At 30.8% G+C, this 18,545-nt stretch overlaps 1 long non-coding RNA gene across 1 annotated transcript in view; it reads left to right on the top strand.

Annotated features, from left to right (window-relative positions):
* Positions 1–14,390, top strand: part of LOC144577512 (uncharacterized) — a 36,084-nt gene extending 21,694 nt beyond the window's left edge. Inside the window, exon 3 of the long non-coding RNA XR_013521649.1 lies at positions 14,263–14,390. This is a non-coding gene — a long non-coding RNA (uncharacterized LOC144577512). The remainder of the gene's footprint in view (positions 1–14,262) is intronic.
* The last annotated feature ends 4,155 nt before the right edge of the window (positions 14,391–18,545 follow it).

Raw genomic sequence — 18,545 nt, 5'->3', positions numbered from 1 at the left:
GGGTATCTTTTTAGCAACATCCCTCTCTACTGGTATTAGTTCATTTACTGTATTCATTCATTTACTGTATGAGTTCATTTTTATGTTGCTGATAAAGACCATACTCAAGACTGGGAAGAACAAAGGGTTTAATTGGACTTAACAGTTCCACATTTAGTGGGAGGCCTCAGAATCATGCTGGAAGGCAAAAGCCACTTCTTATATGGCTTTGGCAGGAGAAAAATTAGGAAGAAGCAAAAGTGGAAATCCCTGATAATCCCATCAGATATTGTGAAACTTATGCACTATCACAAGACTAGCACTTGAAAGACCAGCTCCCATGATTCAATTACCTCCCCCTGGGTCCTTCCCACAACATGTGGGAATTCTGGGAGACACAATTCAAGTTGAAATTTGGATGGGGATACAGACAAACCATATTAAGTAATATCAGCAAAAGTAAAAGAATAATTGTTTTCTTGGTAGGCTGGTTTTATAAATATTAATTTGATTTTTAGAAAAGGCAATTTTATTATTTAACAAACTATAATTAATCAATTACCTTTAAAAAGAGATAAAATGTTATAATCATTATTTGGGGGAACATTGTAGTAGTTCATGGCACAGACTCTGAAATCTCAGCTCCCCCACCAAAGATGTGTTTTTTTGTAGACTACTTACTTAGCATCCCATGCCTTTGTTTCCCCACCTGTAAAACAGGCATTATAATAGAAATAGTCTCATCAGGGTTGTTAGGAGTATTAAGTGAGTTAATATTTTTGAAGCAGTAGAAAAGGTGTCTGGCCCAGAGAAAATTATGTGCATTTTAAAATCATTCATATGTAATCACTTTTCAAGCTAAATATACTGTAAAAATAAAAAAACAAACATTTAAGTATACTTTCTATTACTAATATGATCTACATACATTTTTTCTTTTTCTATTTTTTAAAATTTTATTATAAAAAGGGGAATAGAAAATACAAAGCAATTTCACAGAATATAAATCATGATTCTCTGCTATAGATAATAACTACATAACATTTTTTGTGTTCATTTCTGTTTTTTTCTATACATACTTCATTATATATTTGATATAGTATGTGAAATACAACTTTGAATACTTTTTCTTTCTTACTCAATTCTAAATCAAAGGCATTTATTTTTAAATATGTTTTATCTCTTGATAAACACATTCATTTCATTATAAGGATATATAATTATTTATTTGACTATATTTTGATACAAACATGTTTTTTAATTCTGTAACATATATAGTAAAAGTTTGTATCTTATTTATTTCAGGCATCAGATTATTTAGAGTAGATTATTAGTGAAATGAAGAGTTACATTGTCTTGCCTCAATGTCTTAGCCATAGTGTACTTTTGGTGGGTTCCCGTTCACTGTTCATATGGCATATATATGTCTATATCAAAATATCTCATATATCATATGCACCTATTATATTCCTACAAAAATTAAAAGTTAAAATTTAAAAATGTGAAATACCAAGAATCATTGAATATGAGAAGGAAGCTTCTAAACTTGGAAAGTGGTTCCTTAATTTTGCTTGGTTCTTGGGCAAATTGAAGTCCAAAACTAAACTTGTTTTCATTGATAATCTTTGTAGCAATTTGAAAACAAATGATACTATGTATATGAACAAAAAAATATTTTGGTTCATATGGTATCATGGTTTTATCATAACCATGATAAGTGACTATTTTGTAACTGAGTATTCAACATCAATTGTTGAAAGTGAAAGTAGTCTCTAAAAGAATTGGCAATACCATTTCAATGCCTTTCTTTTATTCAATAAAAGTGAAATATCTGATTGTGTTACAAAAATAAATTCCCCACTAAAGTCATAAAAGATGTAGGAAAAATATCAAGCAAATTAGTACCATCATTAAGAACATTCTTACAACCTGAAAAAAATTGTAACAGAATACTAAAGTTATTTTAAGTAATTATAAGACTTTAATAACAAGGATGAATCATCTACTTGGACACTGTGACTGCTGAAAACAATACTTACCCAACACTGGAAGTGCTGGATGCCCCAAATGAGCCGCGTTATTCCAAGCCATTCAAGTCATATAATTTCTGGTTTGATATCTGTGCTAGGATCTTACACTGTTTGCATTGCTTGTAAATGTACCACACTGAAGTTAAGAATTGATTATGATCTTGAGAAAGTCTATGAGATAGTCTCCAATTCTTAAAATCTGTAGATATGACATCTATGTAATGATCCCATCAGGTTTATTTTTGTGGAATACTCCTTAGGTTATAGTCCATGTGATGCTTGGCTATTCATGGTATGAGATAAACTCCAGCTATAGGTAGCATTAAGGCAAGGTATAGGTCTGCTGGGTAGGGCAAGATCCAAAGATCTTTTCAAGGAGACAAACAAATGCAATGCTTTTCTGTCACACTTGTGTAAATCAATTATAAGAAAAAAATATATGTTAAAATCTGGTCAGTTTAAAATTTTTAATTTCTCATAATGTCATTTTACAAATTTATTTCTCAGGATTAAAATAAGTAAATTATTTTGAAGAGAAAAGGATCACTTTTATTTGGGTGATGAGTTATTAAACGGGGATTTCATGTTGAATAGCCATTGTAGTAAAGAATCAAAGAGTATAAGATTGAAAATATATACACTTTTAGTTCTATCAATTTTAAAAGATATTAGGCTTAACTGGAGATTGCTGTTTTATGTAAATTTGTAAACATAATGAGATGCATAACTTAAAAAGTTATTGCTTCAATGTATAAGCCTATTTGGGTAGATCTAATCTGGGCCCCCACATATGATCTGTGTAATTTAAGTGGGTGAGATGCCACATGTATATCCCAAGGCATAAAGCATGACTCTGTACAATATGTAATAGAACATTTCCATCCTTGTATGTGGTAACCCTAAAGCTAGTTTTAGCTATAAGTAATACCAAAAGATTCTTAAAGGCTTGGTAAAAATGTTCTTACTTGTCATTTGGGGAATTTCTACTCTAGAAGCTACAAAGTCTCTACTGATATTATAATTTTATGCTCCTTCAATCATTTTAATCAACTCACATAACTGATTGCAACAGGAGTATGTTAACCTTTGGATATAATAAGATGAGTTATACACCATACTTTCATTGTAGAACATATTATCTGAAAGAATTAACCACTTTAATAAGGTGATTAATGCAATGAGAATTTTATGAGCATAGGAGGTGCACTCTTTGCCTGACACAGTGAGTTTAGGGGTTTTTCAGGAGGCCTTAATTTCTGAGATAAATATCAAAGGATGATACAGAAAAACAAAGGAATGAAGGGCATTTCAAGAAGAAAAAGCAACACTTTATGTAAAGTTATGGCACTACAGTGCATTTGGTGGTGCTTGAATCAAGATCGTGTGTTCAATTTAATTGTTAAAGAGGAGAAAAGTGATAAAGGACATTGAAGAAGAAAGCACAGAATCTGTGCTCCATCCTCAAGGATAAGTAAGCAATGAAAAGTTTTAGTAGGTAAGAGTTTCATTCTAGCCCAACAAATACATTTACAAAGAGCAAGCCTGGAAAGAGGGAGCAGTGGGAAATTATGCAATAATCCAGGTAGGAGAAGATGAAGGCCTGACTGCTAATATGAGGAAAACTGAGTAGAAAGTTGGCTTAAAAATATTTGAGAGGTAAAATTGACAAGGATTTGTGTTTGATAGATTGCAAATGTTTTATATGGTAGACACAACTCAACGAAATGTGAATGACAGTATTTAAAGAATGTGAAAATAATCTAGTCAGACAGTACAAACTGAAGTGTTTTTAAATAAGTGGGTCTCAAACTTGGATGCACAAAATAGTCACCTGGGGAAAATAAAAATATTGAGGTTTCATTCCCTCTCAAGACCAATTATATAAGAATCCCTGGTGATAGGATTCAGGCATCTGTGTTTTTAAAAAGCTTCCCTAGTGGTTCTAATGTTCACACAGTATTGAACATTGCTGTCTAAATCTTTCTCCAGATGTGTTTTTGACTTATAAAACAAGCGAAGAATAAATAGAAAATAAAAATAGCATTAAGAACAAACTTGTATCCTGTAATGATTACAGGCAGAATATAAGGATCTAATCATACTTTATATCATGATAATCCTATGAGGTAAATATTATTATCCATGTTGTATAATTAGAGAAAAAAATGTAGGGTGTATAAGTAAAATTCACCAAGTAATTCAGAGATTAGGTAACACAGGCTAGACTTAAACCAGAATCTGTCCGATTTCACCTTACATGTACTAAAATTTAAAATTGCTTTTTCAGTGTATCCTAAGCCATATAATTGCTATCTGTTACAATTTATTTTAAATATATTCAAAGTATTTATTCTTGGCTGGACATGACCTCTCATGTCTGTAATCCCAGCACTTTGGGAGGCTGAGGAAGGTTGATCACCTGATGTCAGGAGTTCGAGACCAGCCTGGGCAAAATGAAGAAACCCTGTCTCTACTAAAAATACAAACATTAGCCCAGCGTGGTGGTGCATGCCTGTAATCCCAGATCCTCAGGAGGCTGAGAAGGAGAATTGCTTAAACCCAGGAGGCAGATATTGCAGTGAGTGGAGATTGTATCACTGCACTCCAGCCTGGGAGACAGAGCAATACTCCATCTCTCAGTAAATAAATAAAAAACATACATTCTTGAAGTTTTCTTTCTTTCTTCCTGTAAAATTTTGGAAATTCTACCAAAATATTTAATACCTTTTTCTAGGATATTTACAGTAAATAGAAAAGTAACTTTGTGGGAGACAAATGTTTACTGATAAGGGAGTTAGTAAAAGAAAATACCAATTCATAGAATAGCTTCAGACACTTAAAAAATATAGATAAGTTAAAAGAACATAGAAACTGCTCTGTCAAAGTCAACTAGAATTAATTCCGCCATTGGCTTGGCACATTTTATACCGTATTTCCAAAAGACATGTGAAAGCTTTGTGAAAGAAGTAATTTTTTTTCATTTTGTTCACAAAATTTGTTATAGTCAAGGAACAAAAACATGTATGAAATATCTTGTACTGAACATTCTGCAACAAATTTCCCTCGGCAGAGTGCATATTAACAAAACTCAGGTTTTTAACTCCCCCAATTTCAAGGAAATGCTTTTGTAGTATACAGCTGAATAAATCCTTGCCATTTGGTGACTTCTCTGCCTCAGAAATATTGATTATATTTTGTTGAATATCCTTGTCTTCCATATGTATTCCCTTATTTATAACTGATTAATTAGTCATTTTTGATCTCTATTCACAGTGATTTTCAAAGCCCTATTTGAAATAATTCAATTTTCTATACTGTTGCAATTATCTGTACTGTTAATTTGAATTTACTATTTAAGTATTCAATGATATTGTCTTGATTCTTTATATGTTTTCTTAAGTTTGAAATTTTACTTTTTATATTATTTTTTAATCAATCATTTTATGTTAAGAAATTATGCTTTTTATTTCATTGACTTACAAACATTTCTTATATTCCTCAATTTATTTTTCTTATTGTGGCAGCTTTTACACGTATCTTTTGTTTCTTTCCTCTTTTATATTTTATATTGCAGTATTTTGAACATTTTTATTTTATATCTTTTTTATCTTATTCATGTGTGCATATTTCCGTTCATATATAATCTTTCATAAAATTTTGGTTCTCTTTTTATGCCATCTTAAAGTAATTTGACTTTTCTTTCAATAAACTGTTAGGGCAAGGAATTTTGTATTTTTATGACATTTTTATAGCTAAAGAAAAGGTAATATGAGAGGAGTTTGCTTAGTGAGGATGCCTGTAGGTTTTGTTAGACTACCTGGTTGCTGTTCTGTTTTCTCACTGGGTTAATTTTTAAAATATGCATATAATGGTAGGCTCTACAAAAACTTGTTACGTAGCATATCCTTAGCATTTGGATTATTCTGTTAAGCTTTCATGTCCTTTTTAGAGTCAGTATTCCTAATCTCTCAGTAGTCAACTTCAGTAGTCCAAACACATATAGGCCTCCATCTAATTGGTTCATCTTAAGATGTTGGCATGTTTCTGAAACTTCACAGATTTAGTCGTCTCTACAGTGTGGATTTTGAAGAGTTGATACACATAGAGGCGAAGTCTTTCTCTGGCTCTGTGTGCCAATGCAAAATCATTTATTTATTTCTTTGATCCTCTTTTTTAAAAGTTAAGTATATTATCTTTCTCCCCTATCCTCCATTTTTTTTTTTAATTTGGTATATGTTGATATAGTCCTTTTTCATTTTTGTTTAGTCTTTCTTGAAGTGTTTCACGTTGCATTGCTAAACTTCTATAAGATGCTTCTACTTTTGAATTTCCCTTTTCTTTGAGACATGAACACATATACCTAGTTTTTAGAGAAAAAAATTAATTGAGACTGAGTTTGAAACTGTTGAGGCCTATAGGGGCTATAAAAATACTGCCTGAGCATAAGTTTTAAATAATAAATATAAATGATAGGGCTGACTTCATACTAGATGCGGACTTAAGTACATTCCAAGAGGTAGTGAGAAATATGGGGAAATTTATGCTTGTTCACTTCATTTATAAAATAATATAAAAAATTTAGTGAGGAGAAAAAATTGGATTATATAGTAAGTGGTAAGATGAAGGAAAAACGAAAAAAACTATGAGAAATAGTACGAACTACTGTTACCAGAAACTTGTTGTGTTTGTAGCTTTTATCTTTCCTTTACACTCTTACTTATACAGGGTATACAAACTTTTTAACTTTTTTGTTTCTTTGTTTCGTTTTTATTTTTGTTTTGTCCATCTTTCACTTTTGCTCTATTCCTTATTAGCATGCTCAATGCAATCTGGGGGTTCAGACAGCTGATGGCCTCTCTGCAAGCTGAGGTAATCTCAATTGGTATTGAGGTATTGCACCATAAACTCAATTATTCAACTGAATGGAGAAGAAGCATTAGTGCAGTTCAGAAAAAATAATTTGTTTCCTTTTGGCATGTGATTATAATGTTGCACAATAAAACAGTTGCTTTTCAGAGACAGCGTTTCCTAGAGGAGTATTAAAATTAATTCTTGTTACTGAGGCACAGGTTTAATAATAAAATGGGAGAATAAAAATAAATTTTATTTTGCTTATAGTTATTCTAAAAATAAAACAATATGTTTTCCCCTAAAATACATATCCAGGAAACATTAAAAGCCAGATAAATTAACTTTACATATTAGAAAATGTAGTATTCAAAACATAAAAACAAAGATTTGTTAACATAAGACATAGCAAAAGGTGAGTTTGACTTTGGAGAGTTTAAAAAATTTATCTTTTTCATAAGAGGCAAAATTATGGCAATGACTTGCTTTTGGTGTTAATGTGTATGGAAAACAAGAATCACATTTATTTCAACTGTGTATGTCAGGATTCAGAAGACTGAAAAATAATCAAATGCATTTATTTGTTTTCCCTTACTGTTGTCTGAAGTCCTGCTTTATAGTTTTGTGATGGTTAAAGTTATGATTAAAAAGAGAGAGGCATCATTAATTGGTCTAGTGCCTCTGCAGAATTTTTTTTAATACTCTGCTGTAGATCTTTGCACCTAGATTTGTAACAGACTGATTTCCACAAGAGTGGAATATGTTGTCTAAGTTTTTGTTCTAGCATCTGGATAAAGCCTCAAGGCATTTAATGTGATCTCAAAGCCATTCATCCAATGAAACCCCCTGTTGTGACAAACAATGAGAATAGAGAGCTGTTTCTTAAGCTTGAGGCACATATGTAAGATACTTCTCCTAAATTTTATTTGTGTACAACTTGAATCATTCATTTAAAAAATATTTTGTCAGTTTAAATTAATCCCTTTTATAAGATGTGAGTGGAATATGCTTTAAAAACACTATATTGCACAAGTGTGTGCACACACAATGTAACAACACATTTTTGTATCATTATAGACACTATAGAAAAATACACTTCTGAAATCTGTTTAGTTGGGCGGTGAGAATAATTGATTATTTATGGTTGAGATTATTTTGCACGGTGTCAGGGACTATCAGTACTTAGCTTCTTTGTCCTAATGCCATATGGATCAGTGTCAAGAAAAAACAAGTAACTGAAACAAACTTGCTGAGAATTACAAGTGAAACGCTTTACAATTACATATGGAAGAAATACTATATTTTGGTGTATTTGAGTATTCTTTGACCATATTTTTGACATACATGCCTATAGTCTGTGCTTTATGATAAAGCATTTTGCTAGTGAGTGGTCCATATGTAGGTTCTATGAAAAAAGTGGTAGAAAATTATTTCAGAGAAAAAAACAAGAGAAGATCATGAGAGCTGGCAATTATGTGCTGCAAAGTTTGGTCATTTGTTTTGGTAAATGGAGATTTACTAAGTTTATAAACAGAAGAGGCATTTATATGTTTAAATTTACATTTCTGACAGATTTTTCAAGCATTATTGTTGAGGATGAACATATACATACTGAGTCTAGAGATAAACTAAGATATGAATATAATAATGCAAGTGAAACATTGGGAATTATGGGCAAAAGAAGCTCTAATCAAAGGAAGGTTAAAAATATAAATAAATGGATTTATTAACCATTAATTAAATGAGAGAGGTGCATAGAATAACTCCTGTGACTTTGGTCGAAATATTAGAAGAATGCTATTACTACTCACGCAGGTGAAAGACAGGAAGGTACCTTTGGAATATCATATAGAGATATTTAGTAGCAGTTTATATCTATCTAAAACATAAAAGACAAAGTGGAAACTAGCCTAGAACCATTCACCTCTGGGTAGTAATATACATTGTTGTCTAAAGGGCATATAGAGTAAGAAAAAAAAAACTAGATATGAGCTCCACTGATAAAAGAATCACAAATAAGAAACAGAACTAAATTTATAAAGATAATATAATCATTTCTCCCTCTAAGTTTATATGTTCATTTCTATTTAATTTTTATTGTCTTACTGAGTGAATTCCAAGATACTAGTCTTCCTTTTTGCCCTCTGGTAAGGGCCACATTATTTGCCCTTTGTTTCCTTTCATCCTGTAAATACGCTTTCTTGGGAGCCTATTCAAAATTTTGATAAGAAAGGATACTTTTCTGAATGTACTAGTTATTATTTTCTCTGATGGTTTATGTTTCCTGTTTATATGATGAGATGAATGCCCTTTGGAGCCTTTTTCAGTGCTAAGACTAGCAAAAAGTGATAAGCAATATTATATATGCTAAATTATGTTGCTAAAAAATAATCTTCCAATCTCAGTGACTCAAAGAAAAATGCTGATTTCCTCTTTATGTTATAAATGCTGATGCTCTGGCCCACATCATCGTTACAGTGGAAGCTTCTGGTGGCTTTCACACAACATTTATATTCACTTTTATTGCTCATAGCAAGTCTCACAGTTAAGCTTGATGGCAATGGGTAAGATATACAGAATCCTTCCACAGGGAGAGTGGCAGCAAACATTTTAGGCAGTGCAATCTGTCACACATACCTCTGTGCTTATTTATAATCGTATTATTTAAAGATACTTCAACCACATCTCCTTTTCTACCTGTTTTGTTCTTCTCTGGAGGGAGGGGAGGGTGTTGTTATTTCTCTCCTCTCTAACAAAAACTCTATAATGGCCTAATATAATGGTATTTTTTTACCTGTAATATACAAGTAAAGTTTCAAGGCCTTGCCTGCAGTGCAAGGAAAAGCAGTTTAAACACAACAATGATTCCATATATTCTCTAATAATTCAAGAAATTATGAATACTATAAATATACATGTTCTTTCAAATCAAAAACAATTTATATTTGAGCTTCAACAGGCAGAAATTTTATAGGGCTACTTATTTCATTTAACATTTAATAAAGATTTATAACAGCATCATAATTATAAAATATTATAATTATAAAATATTATTTTATTAAGAATTCTATAAAAAATTTTATAAAATTTTATTTTAAAAAAATTTATAATTACATCATAAATATAATTATAAATTTTTATAATTATAATATTTATAATTATAAATATGTTATATATTTAATATTTTATATTATTTAAATATTTATGATTATAAAATATTATATTTTATATATAATATAAATAAAAAATAATTATAGTTAAAATATATAAAATATTATATTTTATAATTATAAAATATAATCAATAATATGAATATAATATATAATTATAATATTTTATAATTATAAAAATTATATTTTTTAATTTTTGTTATATTACAAATATAATTAATTGTATAATTACAATTAATATAATTGTAAAATTTTAAAATTATAAAATATTACAATTATATTAATTGTAATTATACAATATAATTATAAAATCATTATTGTAAATGAATTATTTCAATATTTACAAAAAATATTAAGAACATTAATCCAATTAATATTTAGTCAATGTGTAGTACATAACTATTTAAACTCCATGTTGTATCCAAATTCAATGAAAGTATCAATACATTAATGGGATTCTGGATAGACTACTGAGTACACAACATATTTCACATTACTAGATAGAAAGGAATATGTTGGATGGTTGAAGAGAGCTGCTTTATGTTTGTAGGAGATATGTTATAACTTTGAACAGAGAATAAAGAAATATTACTTTTTCATTCAGCAATTATTATTGAGCTGTTATAAAGTGCTAGGTATTAAGTGTAAAAAATAATATCAATTTGTGTAATGCTAGCCAATGTGAGATAAAGCCCACACGCCCATTATGGTAATTTAGAAAGGCATCTACTTCCAGCATTTGAGTTACCATGGTCATAGGCATCAAGCCAGGAGAAACAAAAATGGCATAGAGGATGGCAAATGGAAACTTTGTTTGGAAAAGCCCTTAAAGTGTATAACTACACCTAATTATAAGAAAGGCTGAGAAATAACATATAATTGTGTCCCCGTGAAGTAGAAAAAGTAGGCTTAATGAATGATTAGCCCATCTCTGCCACAATGACGAATGAGACCTAGAACCTTAAATTTAAAGCATTTACAATCTGTTTGATAAGTTGGCTGATAAATAGATATTATACAGAGTGATGAGAACTTTAACAAATATATGTAGATGGAAACTATACAACAGAGAATATGTTCAAATTTTTTTGTTGAAAGAGTCGGTAGGAATGGAATGCATTTGAGAAAATTTATACGGAAGATGATTCTTGAACTGAATCTTAGTAAACAATAGATTTTCACTAGTTAGGTGGGGCCAGGAGGAAAGAAATTTCAAATACATAAGAAATTAAGAAAAAAGCACTGGAGCATGAAACCTTACATTATGATACATGTAATTGTTTGTATATTTGGAATAATATGCAAGACAGCTTTATGCCTTAGATTATTTTTGGTCTGCAAATAATATTGCTGTTCTTGTCTGCTTTAGGGATACATTTATTTGACATACTTATTTGTCATATTTTATTTTTAATTATTCTTAGTTCTTAGTTTTAAATAAATCACTTGTAAACAGCATATAGTTTGGATTTATTTAAATTAACCTCAAGTGTTTGTCTCTTATGAAATTGAATTAATTACTATAACTTAAATATTTGGAAATATACTACCTTGTTTTATATTTGTGCAATCTTATAATTTACTCTTTTATGTTTCATGTGAACTATGTTGAATATTCTTTTATGTCTGATAGTTATTTTAAAAGTGGTGGTTATCTATAAACAGTCAAATACCTTTATGATTATATAATATATATTTTCATGAATAACCTATCAAAGGATGAAAGAAAACTATGTCATTTTACATTTTGCTATATGACACAAATAGTTTGGCATTATTTTATTTTGGAACCTAAAACTTAGAATTCATAAATTAAAATTAGACTAATAATTAGACATTTTGAAATAACATCACTTTTACCACCAACGTATTTTTTTTAAATTATCTTTGATTTTTACTTTTAATTTAAATGCATAATAATCTTCACACAATTTGTTTTACTTATATTTATAATAGTACTTTATTTGATATTAATTTCAAACCATATATACATCTCTTTTAGTATTCTCCTTTACTTTTCCATTTTTTAATATTATATTTTGGAAAATAAATAAAATTTAAATCAATGCTTTAGGTATACAAATGTAAAAATAAAAGTTTAAGGTCCTGCCTTCATTCTGAAAATTTGAAGAATAGTTTTGCAAATCTAATTTACTTACCCTAAGTCATTAGTTTTTTACTTCAGTTGCCGACAGCTTATGTTCAATGTCTTCTCCAAAATCTGTATCTAATTGTATTCAATAAAATTACTTTCTTTATCTGAATTATCACCTTCTTTTATTGATAGCCATAATACATTTATAAACATAGAGCATAGAAAATCAGATGGCATTGCATGACCTACTGTAGGAAGAATCCCGTAATTGCAGGTACGAATTCTGTTAAAGGAAATTTTATTAGTCATTACACAAAGCTTTATATTTATAAATCCTGATGTTTTCTGAGATTTCATACATGATGTTAAATGGTATTGTTGAATAACTATATTATGTTGTTGCCATTTGTTTCTTTGAACTAAATTTTGTCTCTTGGACAGTCAGTCCAGTGTTTCTTCTGGAGACATTTCTTCAAAGAAATGTTGGACTGAATGTCAATAAACTCTTGTCATTTTTGTGAATAAAACTGTAAGTAAAACTGTGATCTGTTCTGTCTCTGGTAAGCTTCCAAGATGAATGATTCAGAGATACCTCTAGAATCAAACACTCCTCAGTGAACATCCTCTTTGGAGATACTCAAAATGGAGATATTCTTTCAAATATAAAATGACCTTAGTTAGCTAGATTGAAAAAAAATGAATTTTTTGAAAATCAAAACTAGACAGCAATATTTTCTGAATTAGGATGAAGTTTTACTACTCAAACATTAAATATTGTATTCTATTTCAATGCACAGTTGGAGAGATTCCAATAGCAAAGAATGTCATTTTCAGTAGTAGCAAGAAGATACTTACACATGTTAATCTCCCAAAGCAAAGGTTTGTTATTTTCTCAGCTCATTGACAGAATGTGTATTTAAACTCCCAGGCCTCTGAGTCCCATACTGTGATGTTTTCCTCAAAACTGTCAAGAAGAGCCATCTTGTGAGAAACAAAAGTTAGTTGCTTGATATTTGTGTTAACTTTCCACAAAGTCACAGTTTCTGCAAACAGCTTTTTGCATGTATCATAATTATCTGTTAACGTTCACACTTTGAAGTGCTCATCTCTACTAGCTGAAACAGAGGTAGGGTTTTAACATTTTTCTGTATTACAGAAAAAGAAAGATATGTTATCAGTTTTTGTGTGGAGAATGTTAAGTTTTATGTTAAGAAGGAACAGAACACTTGTTTCCTTATTGTGTCCTTGATTACATATGTAAGTCAAGCTTAATTTCTGTTTTATTTTATTTTTATATTTTGCTGTTGTCCCACTATTTCAAGGAGGCTTGATTGACAGCTAAATGCAGTTTTTATTAGTCAAATTTGGATCAGATTATAATAATTGATATGATATGTTTTTACCATGTATCCATAACACACATAAGAAGTTGCCACTCTGGAGAGAAGAAAACCAAATGTTGCAGGTGTTCTGTTTGTTGCCAAAGCTTGAATTATTGGATACATTTTATAACTAGTAAAGATATCACTGTCTTCCACAATCAAAGTGAGGTATAGAGCAAATACCCTGCAGATAAGACTAAAAGATGATTAATAATATCTACTAACTCTGAGAAAAAAACTTGTCCCTGTAACATCTTGCCACTCCAAAAGTACAAATTCACAATGGCCACTTGGCAGACTGTTTACTACTGGTGTTATAAAACTCAAATCCATGACTATATTATCATGTCAACGTAAACATGTATATGTGTGATTTTTATGAGCATCAAAATTCATTCTGTGATGATATTTGCAATTAATATGACCCACTGCTAGGCAGTTTCACTTTGAGTGAAATGTTTCATAAGTAGATTTATTCTTGGTACTTACATATATATCATTATCATATTGATAATGATAAAGAATATACTGATGATTTAATTTTTTAAATATAAATACATGTCTGGTACGGTGGCAATATATTGTCCTCATTTCTAAAGGTAATGCATTTGTATTACCTGGTTTATGTAATCCAATGTAAAGAAAACTCCTTAGCTTCTTTTTTAATTGCCTTGATGATTTCTATAGTTTCATGAGAATGAGCTGAAAGCTATCTGGAGCTTCTTTATTTATCATAAAAATATAAATACCCCTTATAGGTAAGAACAAAGAAGGCATGTTGTTTATGTGCACTATGAAAGTCTTCATGTAAATGCCATCTATACACTCCCACAGTTAAATTTTGACCTCAGAGGAAAAAGTGGACACATGCAGATGATTTTTAAGGTAAGCTGGAATACAGTCACAAACAGTTGTGATGCTGCAATATGAGAATACAGTCTTATATAGATGTGCCTTTGTTATAGAGACACAGAAGACATATCTGGATATTACTTTTATGTGGCAGAACCTTGACAACTCATAGAAGCCTCAGTTATCCCCCCTGATTCATATGATAGTATCAACTATAGACCTTTCAATTATAATCTGCACAGAACATCATTATCTCAATGTTCTGGTCCCTGTAGCATAAAGAACCACACAGGGGTTTTCATCTGGCACTACATTTTCTCAGACACAGTTACTTCCAATATTAGTTTCAATCTGATTAGTCGGTTTGATTACTGAAGAATGTTATTAGGGTTTAATCTTTTATTAGAGGAAAGATACTCATCAGTAGTGTCTTTTCTGAAACCTTGTACAGCTGTCATTATTTTTTCTTTATTTGTTCACAATAACTTATTTAGTTACAGAATCCTTGAGATATTATACTTTTCATGCTAAATATTGTAAATATTGATGATACTGTTGAATATTTTCTAGAATTTGATGAGGTAGATTAAAAACTTTGAGATGATTATAATTCACTTTTGTATTATATACTTTGGAACTAAATGCAAGATTATTTTGTTTAGACTTGAAATAACAATTATTCAGTATGGGAAGTTTGTCTTCCATTTTTCCTGTGATTATCAACTCTCTTTAATCTGTTTTTTTCTTTCAGAAAACTTCCGTTTAAAACTTGAATAATTTATACCTAACCTCATCTCTCATTGTTTCTAATATTTTTACAACTCTTTATTTTTCTTTCTTAGAAATGTTTTACATTTCGTATTGAAAAAATTTTCAGTGATTCAGTTTTCATTTACCATTTTATCAAAGGAGAATTTAAAAATGAATACTATGTTAATTTTATATCTTCATGCTAAATTCTTGTGTGTGATATACAATGCATATTACAAGGCATTTTGGAAAAAAGACAGTGAGCTTGTCTATCAAGTTGCTTCTGCAATTTCTGAAATACTATGCAGTAAAAAACTTTGGAAGTTATAATTAAAATAAATTTTGTGATTGTCTTATTAAGTTGGTAGTATTGCTTTCAATAGACATTATAGTAAAATGTACTTTCATATCCATTGTCTTATTTAGCTGCAAATTATGGTATTCTTTAATATGGATCAAGAATAAATATACTTGTAAGGTCAGTGTATGCTTAGTAATGGAAATAGTTCTGATTCCCTAAGAGACATTTCAGGATGTGTCCTAAATTGCCCTTTGAATCTCAAGTGACCTCTTTTTAAAAAATTATTAAGAAATAGTCTTTTCCCCAATTCTGTACTGGATATCAATATGCAAAATAATGAAGTTGGATCCCCAATCCACACAATACAAAAGATAATAATAATTCCAAATAGATTATGGAGCAAAGCATTGCTAAAACTATAAAACTCTACCAAGAAACTGAAAAGATAACTCAGAATGAAATACAATATTTTCAGATAAAGTATCTAACAATAGACCTATATTCAGGGTATATAATTAATCATAAAACCTAACAATAAAAAGACAAATAACTCAATTTAAAAATGATAAAACAAGATTTGAGTAGATGTTTTCCCAAAGACTTGCAAAAGGGACACAAAAAGGTGCTCAACATCATTCATCATTACTTAAATGTAAGTCAAATCACATTGAGGTCCCACTTTATATTCATTCGGATGGCTGTTGAAAAGACAGATAATATAAAGAGTGTATTGGCAATTTGGAGCAGTTGAAACCCTGTATATTATAAAATGATGCAGCCCCTTTGGGAAAAATGTTGATAATTTTAAAACATTTTTCCCCCTTCCAACTCTTAATTTAGTTTTGGTTGGATACATGTGCAAGTGTTACATGAGTAAATTATGTGTGTGGGGGTTTAGTGTACAGATTATTTCGTCACCGAGGTAATCAGCATTGTACCCAATAGATGTTTTTCTCTATCCTGACCCTCCTTTAACCCTCCACCCCAACTAGGCCTCAGTGTCTATTATTTCTTTCTCTGTGTCCATGTGTACTCAGTGTTAAGCTCTCATTTACAAGTGAGAATGTTCAGTATTTGGTTTTCTGTTCCAGCATTAGTTCACTTAGGATAATGGCCTCCAGCTGCAACCATGTTGCTGCAAAGGACATGATGTTATCGTCTTTATGACAGTGCAGTATTACATGGTATACATGGACAACATTTTCTTTAGTCAGTCTACTGTCTATAGACATCTATGTTGATTCCATGGCTTTGCTATTGTGAATGTTGCTGCAATGAACATATGCATTTATGTGTCCTTATGATATAATGACATATTCCTTTGGGTATATATCCAGAAATGCAGTTGCTGGGTCTATTGGTAATTTCAAGTTCTTTGAGAAATCTCCAAACTGCTCTCCACAGTAGCTGCACTAATTTACATTCCCACCAGCAGTATACGCATTTATTTTTCTCCATAACCTTGCCAGTTTCTTTATTTTTTGACTTTTAATGATAGCCATTATGGCTGGCATAAGATAGCATCTCATTTGGTTTTGATTTGTGTTACTCTAATGATTAGTAATGTTAAGCATTTTCTCAAGTGCTTGTTGTCTGCATGCATGTTTTCATTTGAAAAGTATCTGATTGGAAAAATGTGGCACATATACACCATGGAATATTATGCAGCAATCAGAAATGATGAGTTCGTGTCGTTTGTAGGGACATGGATGAATCTGGAAAACATCATCCTCAGCAAACTGACACAAGAACAGAAAATGAAACACCGCATATTCTCACTCATAGGTGGGTGATGAAAAATGAGAACACATGGTCACAGAAAGGGGAGTACTAAACACTGGGGTCTATTGGGGGGGAAAAGGGGAGGGCCAGTGGGAGGGGGAGGTGGGGAGGGATAGCCTGGGGAGAAATGCCAAATGTGGGTGAAGGGGAGAAGAAAAGCAAAGCACACTGCCATGTGTGTACCTACACAACTGTCTTGCATGCTCTGCTCATGTACCCCAAAACCTATAATCCAATAAAAAATTAAAAAAAAAAAAAAAGAAAAGTATCTGTTCATGTCCGTTATCCATATTTCAATGTGGTTGTTTTTTGCTTGTCAAGTTCCTTATAGATTCTGAATGTCAGACCTTTGTCAGATTCATAGTTTACAAATATTTTCTCACCTATTCCATAGGGTGTCTGTTTACTCTGTTAATGGTTTATTTTGCTGTGCAGAAGTGCTTTAGTTTAAATAGGTCCCAGTTGTCAATTTTGTTTGTGATGCAATTGCTTCTGACATCCTCATCATGAAATCTCTTCTAGTGCCTATGTCCAGAATGGTATTTCTTAGGTTTTCTTCTAGTATTTTTATAATTTTAGGCTTTAAATTTAAGTCTCAATTCCATCTTCAGTTATTTTTTGCACATAGTGAAAGGAAGTAATCTGGTATCAATCTCCTGAATATGGCTAGCCAGGTTTTTCCCAGCATCATTATTTAATAGGGAGTCCTTTCCATGTTGATTGTTGTTGTTGACTTTTTTGGAGATCAGATGATTGTAGGCGTTTGGCTTTATCTCTGGATTCTCTACTTGGCTCCCTTGGTTTATGTGTCTGTTTTTGTAAGATAACCATGTTGCTTTGCTTACTATAACCTGGATGTATAGTTTGAAGTCAGGTAGTGTTATGACGCCAACTTTGTCCTTTTTGCTTAGGGATGCTTTGGCTATTCAGGCTCCATTTTAGTTTCAAATGAATTTTAGAAAATATTTTTTTCAATTGTGTGAAGAATGTCATTGGTAGTTTCATAGAAATAGCATTAAATCTGTAAATGGCTTTGGGTGGTATGTCCATTTTAGCAATATTGATCTTTCTGATCCATGAGCATGGTATTTTTTCCACTTACATCTTTTCTCTCTGATTTCTTTCAATAACATTTGGTAATTTTCACTGTAGAGATCCTTCACCTTAATTGCTAGTTGTACTCCTAGGAATTTTGATTATTCTGTGGCTATTGTGAATGCAATCGCATACTTTATTTGGCTCTTAGCTTGCATGTTATTGGTATATATACATGATACTGATTTTTACATTGATTTGGGATCCTGAAAATTTGCTGAAGTTGTTTATTAAAGGAGCTTTGGGGCAGATACTATGGGT

Source organism: Callithrix jacchus, chromosome 8 (assembly GCF_049354715.1).
Source record: "Callithrix jacchus isolate 240 chromosome 8, calJac240_pri, whole genome shotgun sequence".
NCBI classification, from domain to species: Eukaryota; Metazoa; Chordata; class Mammalia; order Primates; family Cebidae; genus Callithrix; species Callithrix jacchus.
This window is presented reverse-complemented; position numbering and strand designations above follow the sequence as displayed.